This window comes from Gavialis gangeticus, unplaced genomic scaffold, assembly GCF_001723915.1.
Source record: "Gavialis gangeticus isolate Ggan-Ray unplaced genomic scaffold, GavGan_comp1, whole genome shotgun sequence".
Taxonomy (NCBI): Eukaryota; Metazoa; Chordata; order Crocodylia; family Gavialidae; genus Gavialis; species Gavialis gangeticus.
In genome coordinates this window covers 8,834,338-8,844,118 of record NW_017729029.1, presented here as the reverse complement: position 1 = coordinate 8,844,118, position 9,781 = coordinate 8,834,338, and the positions used below count along the sequence as shown (strand labels likewise).

At 47.1% G+C, this 9,781-nt stretch overlaps 1 protein-coding gene across 1 annotated transcript in view; it reads left to right on the top strand.

Moving 5' to 3' along the window:
- Nucleotides 1-4,969, top strand: part of LOC109300518 (MORC family CW-type zinc finger protein 4-like) — a 9,494-nt gene extending 4,525 nt beyond the window's left edge. The window contains exon 6 of the mRNA XM_019521183.1: nucleotides 4,926-4,969. The gene's annotated coding sequence lies outside the window, so the exon portion shown is untranslated. The remainder of the gene's footprint in view (nucleotides 1-4,925) is intronic.
- Nucleotides 4,970-9,781: the final 4,812 nt, after the last annotated feature.

Here is a 9,781-nt window from a genome sequence, read left to right as displayed (position 1 = left end):
TGGGCTCCCATCTCGCCAAATCTCTTACTCTGCAGTGCACCATTGACTAAATGCCTGAGTTCGCTGAAGTCAGCCTTCCTTGTATAAGACATTGCCTGGTTTTAACAAACACAAAACCCAGGCTCTTCACAGCTCCACTTGACAATCAGGCTCCACTATTAACTTCCTGCTGACAGGTAAACTACCCTGCCACCAATGGTTCCAGTTGACTGTTCTTCCTCTATGAATGACAGGTGGATGCATCAGATCCTGCGTTAGCTGAGGGGTTGCAAAACAATCACTGGCAAACAACACAAAGCCATTTCCTATTGTAAACTTCACCTTCTGAAGAGGCAAACAAGCCAGGCATAGCTCCTGCCCAACAGCATGTTTGTGTTGGCTTGTGATGGGGACAGCATGTGACTGTTTTGCTCAGTGGGGGTTTTAGGACATTTTACTTTAGAAGAGTTATAGGAGAAAAAAAAAAAAAGACCTAATTTTCCTTGCTATAAGGAGGACTCTGAAAACATGAACATGAAGGAATCTGGGTTGTTCAAATGGTGGTTAATATTATTATTACTACCCTTAAATGACTAAAAGCACTGAAAATATATGTTCTTAGACAGACATACACCCCACAGGATATTTTAGAGGGGAGATACATTTATTCCAAGAGAGGAAAACTGGCCCCTGCCCAAAAAATGGACACAGCCCCAGTCTGCAGACACTGGAGAACCGACCTTTGGATTCAGGTTGTATGTAATAGGAAAGACTACAGGCTGTTTTTTCAGGCTACAAAACTGAAGGAGAGGGAAAGAATTTACCTTCAGGGCACTGTGCTAAACAATGACATGCTATTTTCATAGTCTCTGCTACAAAGCTGTGGTGAAGAAAGTTGTGGCCCACATGTGGGCCTGGAATATGCAACTGCTCTGGCTTCTTAGGGGCAGGAAAGCCTCTCCGCTTTCTTGAGAAGGCAGATGGCAGCATTGGCCACAGTTCTTTAGAGACAGCCTACCAATGACAATGCAGACCACCCAGACCCAGATTCCGAGGGATTCCAGATCCAGCCTCACCATTTGGGAAACCTGGCCTTAGACAGCAGCTCAAAAGGGCCAGGATGCAGAGAATTCAGTCACCAAGCCCAAGAGGAGCACAGGGACAACTTCTTTGTGAAGATGAGCTCTGCAATGTGGAATCCTATGCCTGGAGATGAAAGGGAAACAGAAACAGCTTCCCTTCCATATGGCTGAAAGTAGAGATCTCTGGACAGCTATGACTTAAAACAGATAAAACCAAGAAAAAGCAGCAAAACCAGAGCTGCATGTAGCCCCAAGAGTACAGAGAATGATGTGGAATGGACAGAGGGGTCCACCTCGTCCTACACCTGCCTGTTACTTGCTCTTGCTGATGCACTGATTTCCACCCACTTGCCTTACTAAATCACCAGAAATCTACAGTGTAATTCACATCACTACTACACTGGCCCAGAGACCTCCCAAAGAGTTACACACTACTCATGACACATCTGTATTTGACCACTGGTCTCCACAAATAAGCCAATGAATCCAAACGGTCTACCATGAGTTTACATGGTGCAAATCTATGTAGAAACACCTACAGCATATTGCTCACTTACAATGAGAAGCTTATCTACACAGGAAGATTCACCAGAATATTTATCTTGGTATAATATCTGTGTCAGGGCACTTGGGGTGCCTACCACTTTAGGAGGTCAGGCAGCCTGCAAAGCCACCCACAAGTGCAGGCCAGGGCTAACTGGGGAGTCAGCTGACCCAAGAAGCCAGCAAGTGAGGCTTGGCCTGATAGAAGGAGTTGCCTGACTCCAGAGGAAGGCTGGGCTTAAAGCAGGTATAAGCCCAGAGCCTGAGAGAAGCCCAGTAGTAAGGTCTGGACCCCACTGAGAGAACATCAGCTCAGCAGGAGGACTGCAGCTCAGGAGCCCCAGCACATGGAAGACAGCTGAAGCAGTCTGGAGGAGGTTCCTAGGGACCCAGGCTGGGGCCTGGGTGAGCCCAGAGAGAAGGCTCAGAGCATAAGACCTATTGTAAGGCCTAGGGGAGCCTAGATGGAGGGGCTTAGCACAGAAGCCCCGTTATAAGATCCAGGTGGAGCCCAGAGAGAGGGATGTGGTGCATAAGATCTATTGTGGGTCCCAGGTCAGCCTAGGGATAGGGACTGAGAGCTTAAGAGCCCAGCTGAGCAGTCTGAGAGAGAGGACCCTAACGTCTATGAATCTATGCCCTGTGAGTGAGTGGGGGCCAGCAGGCTGGAGAACTGACCCCAGCAGAATCTTGCTGGCCTGCTAGCAGGGCTGGGGTCGGAGAGGGGCTGAAGGCTGGAGGCAGCAACTGCGGGAGAGTGCTGGAGCCACTGCTGGAGCTCTCAGCCGGCCCGAGGCACGGCCAGAGCCTAGGACAGGCCAAAGGTCCAGGTGTGGCCACAGCGAGAGAGGAAGGGGTCAGGGAAACTGAGGCTCAGAATAAGAATGGCTGGGACAGGGCCACTGGACATAGAGGGTCTAAGACAGCATCGAGACAAGGCAGCCCAGAGGTAGGAGAGCCAGGACCAGAGGTAGCCTGGAGGAAAGCATGAGCTGAGTCCAGAAGGGGGCTGCATGAGAGCTTGTGAGACCAGGGTCTAAGCTGGTCCTGGGTCTGGCTGAAAACTGCATCCTACTGAGGTCTGAGGTCACAGTGGTGGGACAGCTCATGGCGGAGCAGCCTCTTGGAAGTGCCACCTAGGCCAAACCCCAGGGAAGGGTGACTGTGGGGTGCCCTAAAACCCCAGCTCCCACTGCCTTGCAGGTTACCCCTTGGCAGAAAAAGGCTAGGGGAGCACACCTAAAAGCAAAGACAGGACCAGATGGTTCAGAGGCCCAGGATGGGGCTGAGAGTGAGTGGGACCAGAAGGGTCCAGGGGCCTGGCAAGGGGCTGGGGGAATAGTGCAGTAGGAACCAAAAGGGTCCAGCACCCCAGTGAGGGGCCAAGGAATAGTGAGGCCCAGAGAAGGGTCGTGCGAGACATGAACGGATCTTGCAACCCAGAGAGGGGTCAAGGGTGAGACCAGGGAATGAGAGAAGGGTGAGAAGGGCTGGCTGAAAGGCTGAGAAGTCTGAGGACCCAGGAAGGGGCCAAGTGAGGGGCCAAGGGATTTGGCAGCCTGGAGGGGAGTCAAGCTAAGGGCTGAGGGGTCTGGCAGCCCAGAGAATGACTAAGGGATGGACTGAGGGACCTTGAGTGGGGCTGTCCAAAAGACCAAATGGTCTGAAGCACCAGAAGAGGGCTGTGTGAGAGACTGAGGGTCTGGAGGGGGGCTGCATATGTGTAGACGTGATAGAAAGAACATCCACAATGCCATCTGCAAGGCATGGTGTAGGATAGGTAAAGAGTCATGCAATTGTCCCGAAAAACAAAGGAGCACAGCTCCCAGGTGGTACAAGACCAGGTTTGGGAAGTCTTGGGGCAGCCTCCCTCTTATAACCATAATGCATCAAGGTGTGACAAGCAAGCTAAGGGGAGACTGTTCCCAGAGCACAAAGGGCAAAAAAGGAAATTTTATTTATCTGGCCTCCAGAGGCTTATGGCCACCTTGGGGATGCCACCCTGCTACACATCAGTGGTATAAATGCTCCTACAGAAAATCCCTTAATCTGTCAGAAAGGAATCTTCAGACTGTAGCACTCTTTTGCACCAGTAAAGGAGAGGCTCTCACAAGTGTCATAAATATGAACCCAAGTGGCACATAGATTACTTAGGGCTCTTCACTACTGAATTCCTTTGTGCCATTCAGCACTCAAGTCTGGCCTAGTTTGAGTGTGAGCACTCACAATACAAAGCTAGACCTGACTAGGCCCATACAGTTCTGCATTCACTTGTGTGAGGTGGGAGGACTAGTGAGGATCCTCCCGTGGTTCTTTGGGACACTACAATTCTTTCCCAGTCAACTGCAAGAAGCTTATATGTCCTTCTGGATAGATAGAGAGAAACATGGTGAGGCAATGGGTACATATGCACTCTGGTAGCTTGACAGTGACAGTAGCTGTTTCCCAACAATTTCTAGTGGCACAGGCAGGTGGGTATAGATGCAGACCTAGTGGCAACTCCCACGTAACAGCCTAAGCTAACTCTATAGTAAAGATGTGTATTGGCAACTGGGGTCAAGTTGCTTCTTTTGATGTCTCAGAACAGAACACATAGCAGGTTTAAAAAAGGATGATAGCCCAGAGGGAGCTGACAATTTTCTCCCTTCACTCCTGCCTTCCTGTCCAGAATAATCTCAGCATTTAAAGTGAACAATCTTTAATTAGGTGTTAAGAGTTGTTAAGGCAGCATTTTATAGCCACATTTAATGAGGCTTTCTGTTCTTGGAAATAGCTGCCCACCCCTCCAGACTTGGTGGCAAAGCTCTGGAGGTGTAGGGGTGGTTCTTCCTGGGAAACCACATCCTAAATTACCTCCTGTGCTGTACAGGTTATTAGCAGTGTCAAAGAAGTCACTTCTTGCTTCTGTAGTGCTATTACAGAATCTTTTTTGACAGGTGTACTCAACCAAGCATGGACCAAGTGACCAGAAACTGCTAAGCCCCTCTTTGAAGCTCAAATTATGATGCCATTCCCATTGTTCTGATGTCACTAGTAGGTTTTTTGTGCTGCAATATAATTTCAAATGAACTGAATTCTCAGAGAAATTCAGTCCTATTCATGATCCAGTACCCTGCAAATTAAACTTAATGGAAGGAATTGTCTTCCCAGGCTGACCAGGAGCAAGCTGTTTGCCCACATTATTTGAAAATGTGAAGTAGTATAATTATAAAAATCACAATGGAGATTTTCCAAGAAAAATAATAAAGGAGCCAGAGGGATTTACACTAAGGGGGGGGAAGATTAAAGCAACTGAATACAAATACTAATGAGGCTGAAAAGAGATTGTAACATCTAAGTGTGTCAGGGTATAGACACAAAGGAAAGGGGAGGGTTTGGTTAGTTTGGCCCAAGGGGGACTGGAGTAATGGGACAAAAATCAAACAAAGGGAATTCAGCAGAATATCAGGATGTTTCCTCCTACGGAAACTGTTTTGAAGGTGGAAAATTTTCCTAAGGGAAGTGGTGGAAGCTTCACGGTTTCCATCATCAATAACTTGATAAAGCCCCTGGAGTGTAATCTAACGGGAACAGTCCTGCAGAGGCTTTGGAGGTGAAGGTCAGATACGACTTGCACCAATATTATTTTTCCGTCTCTAATTTTAACAACCAAAGTTTTCACTCAATTGTTACCAAGTCAACTTTATCTTCTGGAAACTGTGTCCACATACAAACTGATCTAAATGCTAGACAGGTCTAGGTTTTCTCAAGGGTGGGTCTGATTCCACTACAATCCAATTGTTTGCCTGATTAACTTCACACAGTGAAGTTCACCCAGTAGTCACTTCAAATACTATCTGCATGGAGAACCACAGTCTGAGGATACCACAGGCTCTCCAGCAGCAGTGGACAGTGAGTGTACACCACTGTATTGCTTTAAGTTTACATTTTAAATTAATTTAAGTTACACCAATTAAGTTCAAGTGTTGCCATGGCTACTAATATATATCCCCCCCCCCGATACCAGAGACCTGGGTTCCAACTGTCCCTGCAGCATGGTTCCAGTGTGACACTGGGCAAGACTCTTAAACTGACTCTTTAGAGGTGGTCACTAACTGTATGTTCCAGCTTTGAACCCTGGGGTCTGATTCACCATTAGCTGCAACTCTGTGTTCTGCATTTAAATGCACAGTAGGCACCCTGAACAATAATGTGCCTTACAAAGCAAAGTACTTTTTTTGGTTGGTTGGTTGGTTGTTTTTTTAATTAGATCCTACACACTTCAAGTTGGACACCCAAAATTAGTGGGCACTGGGCCACGACCTTAGGGATTCAGGTTTCTGTCTACAACACCTTCATCTTTACACTAACCTTGTGGAATAACAATGTGTATAAAACACTTGGGTACTAATACAATGACTGCCACAGAAAAGCCAGTGAGGAAATTAATCAGTAGCATGACTAGGGGTAGGGAAGCAGGACACCAGTCCCAGGTGTTGACTTACAGAGGCTGCTAGAATGGAGGCCACTGGGGAGTCTGCACAGCAGGGGGGGCAGCAGCAGTGTAATATAGGGACCCTCTTGTGTCTCTCCCTACTGCAGCTGCTTCTCTTATTGCTGAATGTCCTGCTGTCCATTGCTGCTGGCAACAGCCATCTGCAGTGACAGCAAGGGTTGCGAGGGGGGGTGCCAAAGTGCCCATCAGGTTTGGAAAACGCTGACTTAGGCACCAACCTTAGTAATTAGAGCTCTGAAATTCCCCACTCTGAATAAAAAGTGGGTATGCTTGTTAAGTGAGCACCACTCAGCTTATACCTTGAGTGAAGTGAGGGTCCTTGGGGAAATTGTATGTACATAATTAAAGACTATCATAATGCATGTACCAGGGAACTAATTAGGGTTCCACAGTCACGTGAAAGGGTGTCAGAGATGGTAAGTCTCCTCAATCGAGCAGAGGTGAAAAGGCACTGTTGCTGGTTAGTGCAGTTACAGAACAAACTCTGTGGGGGGGCCACAGCTTCAGTAGAAAAGCGCCTCTCTTTTGTAACTGTCCTATCTTTCCTTCAGCCTCTTTAATTTTTTTAAAAGAAAATTGCAGAAAACATCCAAAACTTAGAAAGCAAGCTACAATCAGCAGAAGGCTATACATCTCAAGTGTGACAAGATCGTTTGGCAGTAAATACAGGGTTAATGAAGCTGGAGATCAACACAATCTAAAATTTTGACAACCTCGTTTTTGGACAGAAGTGTTGGCTGGTATTAATGCAGACTACTGCCATGCATAACATGACATGAGCCAGGGGTTGCCAAGCAGCTGAACTACAGATAGCACAGGAAATTAAATGCCTGATATAAGGTACATCCCATAAAATGTAGCCTCCTAGTTGGAACAGAGTGGTTGGTAACACAAATATGCCTTGGGTAGATTGGTGTTAAGTCAGTTTAGGAGAGTGCACCTTTAACCAATGCACTATATATACACACTAGGTCCCGTAACTGGAATTGAGGGAAAGGCATACCTTGTCATAAACATTGGAAGTATGATTAATGGTGCAGCCATTGTGCCCACCGGAGCCCCTGAGTGGATCCTGTGGGAAGATGACCACTGGATAGCCGTAAGTGCACAGGATTGCTGACAATGCCAGCTAAGTGGGTGGGTTTGCCAGGATGGTGAAATGGTGAAAAAATGGACAGAGCTGCTGAGGAAAAAGCAAACAGCCCATGTGAGGTGCGCACGTCCATAAAAGGATATAGCAAGGGCCTATGGTAATTCAGTGAAGGGCACATATGCCTGCATGTGTCCTCGGTAACAAATGTCACCTATGTCATGCAGAATCAAACAACAGGGGTAGAAGAATTAAAAGAGGGAACCTGGTGCAGTAACATTTCCACGCAAACTGTTAAGGCAAAAGGATACCCTGGATTCCAAGTACCACATGTTAAATTTTATACAACAAATTGACCCAGAAGCCAGAGTGAAGCATTTTAGTGCAGGTCACCTTAACAAGCACATTTGGCTATAGAAGGACCTAGAAGAAGTTGGTAAAAAATATAGAAAGACTGGTTTATCCTAGAAGAAGGAGGAAAAGTTGTGGGTAATGCTCATGGATTGAAAAAACAACCAGCTAAAGGAACTGAGTGCTAGGATTAAAGTACTGAAGAAACTGGTGAGATAAACTGACCCACTGGAACTTCAACCAAGGAGTTATTCACATTATTACTCACCCCCTGATCATTGTACAAGAAACCCTTGCTATTTACGGGTTCGGCATTCATGGTTTCAAGTATTTGCGAATGCCGAACCCGCATTGTAATACACTTAAAAGGAGCTCCTCAGGAGCCTTGCGCTTGAGGCCGCTGGGCTCCCGTCGCCGCGCTCCTGTCGCCACCACCAGTGCAGCCATGTCCCCTGCTGCCAGGGGCATTGTGTTCATGAACGTTGTCTGCGTTCATGAACACAGTGCCTTATTTGGAGATTTCGCTATTCACGGGGGATACGAGAAAGTATCCACTGCGAATGGCGAGGGTCTCCTGTATTATTGATTCAAATTATTGTTACTTGTATTATACTTTGGTTATATCTGCCGGTAAAATGATGGAAGCAAGAAATGAATGAACATGTCTTGTTATTATGGAAAGAAAAGAAATAGAAGGATAGTAATGTAGTTTTATTTCCTTGTTCTCTCTTAATGTATAGATGTTAAGTCTTAGTTTAAATGTTATTGACTATAGTTGTATTTGTAATGTTATGAGCAACAAGCAGATACCAGAAGCAGCCTGCCACAAACACCCCACAAGAAACTACAAAGGGGCTACCCTTACAATCAGGGCTTTGTGATTGCTTTTTTTTTTTTGTCCTAAATGCAAATCTCTCCCTTCCCCACCCCAAACCCCTTGCATCCTCTAGGAAAGGCAGGGCCTCCTGTTTGCTCACTTCTGGAAGCATCAGTGGCAGCTGGTGGAGTGAGGTTTATTAAGCAGGTACAAAGTGCTTTTTGTTCCCTAGACAGCATTGGGCGGCTGCTCCATCCAATTCTAAACGTCCTTGGGTCTCTGAGAGAAGGGGAGGGGGAACCTCAGTAACATGACTCTGTTCTGTTTGTGGTATCTTAGCCGGCCACAGCAGTCACTCTTTGATCCTCAGTCATGAAAAGAACACAAAAGACTGAATTAAAGAATAAAGACCTATACAAACTGGCCTATGGGGACTTTGTCCCTTACAGGAGCTCCTCCTGCAGCAGCACTGCCCTGTATTACTGCCTCCCCCTGTGGTAGTCACTGCATTTCGGTCACTTTCATTTAGATGCCACCTTCCCACTCCCCTCCCCTTTCCTCCCCTCCACCTCCTCCAGTATGCAGAGCTCAACTCACCCTGCAAAAGTTGCTTTGTGCCCCTAAATTGAATATTCTGCAGGCTTGCTGCTGCCTGGATACATGCAACTGGCATCTAATGCAAATAACTCACTCACTACAGGTGCAGATTAAATCTGCTGTTCCATGTAGGCAGATCTTTCAAGAGATTACACATGAAATGCAACTCCTATCAAGGTTGCCCTGGTAAATCCTTCTGAAAGGAAGTGATGCAGCACATACTTCCCTGAATCCTGGCTGAGTGATCATTATGACTATTTTCATTAAGTCTGTGCCTTCATGCTATCTATAATTTATACTAGGAACTCCTTAAGACAGGGGCTATGCCAGCCTGTAGGGTTTGAAAGGTGCTCAGCACACTGACCATATTTGATTCCATGCTTCACACCTTGCTTTTTGTTAAGCAGGTCTACTCAATTACCACTTTTAGTGAATCTTTTCTTGCTCACAAACTAAAGACTAATGACATGCAGGTTAAGAAAAGATTCTTGTGTTGCTCTGCTCATTGTCTAGGACAATGGTTGCCAACCTTTTTAAGGTAAAGATCACTTTTTAAAGTAAAGGGCAATCCAGGATCTACCACCCTGCCACACCTATCCTGCCCTCCCACCTCCCAGCAGGTCAGTCTGGAGGGGGGAGCGCAGACTGAGGCCCCCACAGTAAGGGAGGGAGTGGGGCAGAGGCAGGGGTGAGTGGGGCCCCAGCCGGGCCAGGCTGGTCCATGGAGGGTCAGAGCTCGGACAGCTCATCCAGGTGCACGGGGGGCTCCTGCTGCTGCACACACCCTGGCAGAGGCCCCGGGGGGGGGGGGGGAATGCCCCCCCCAA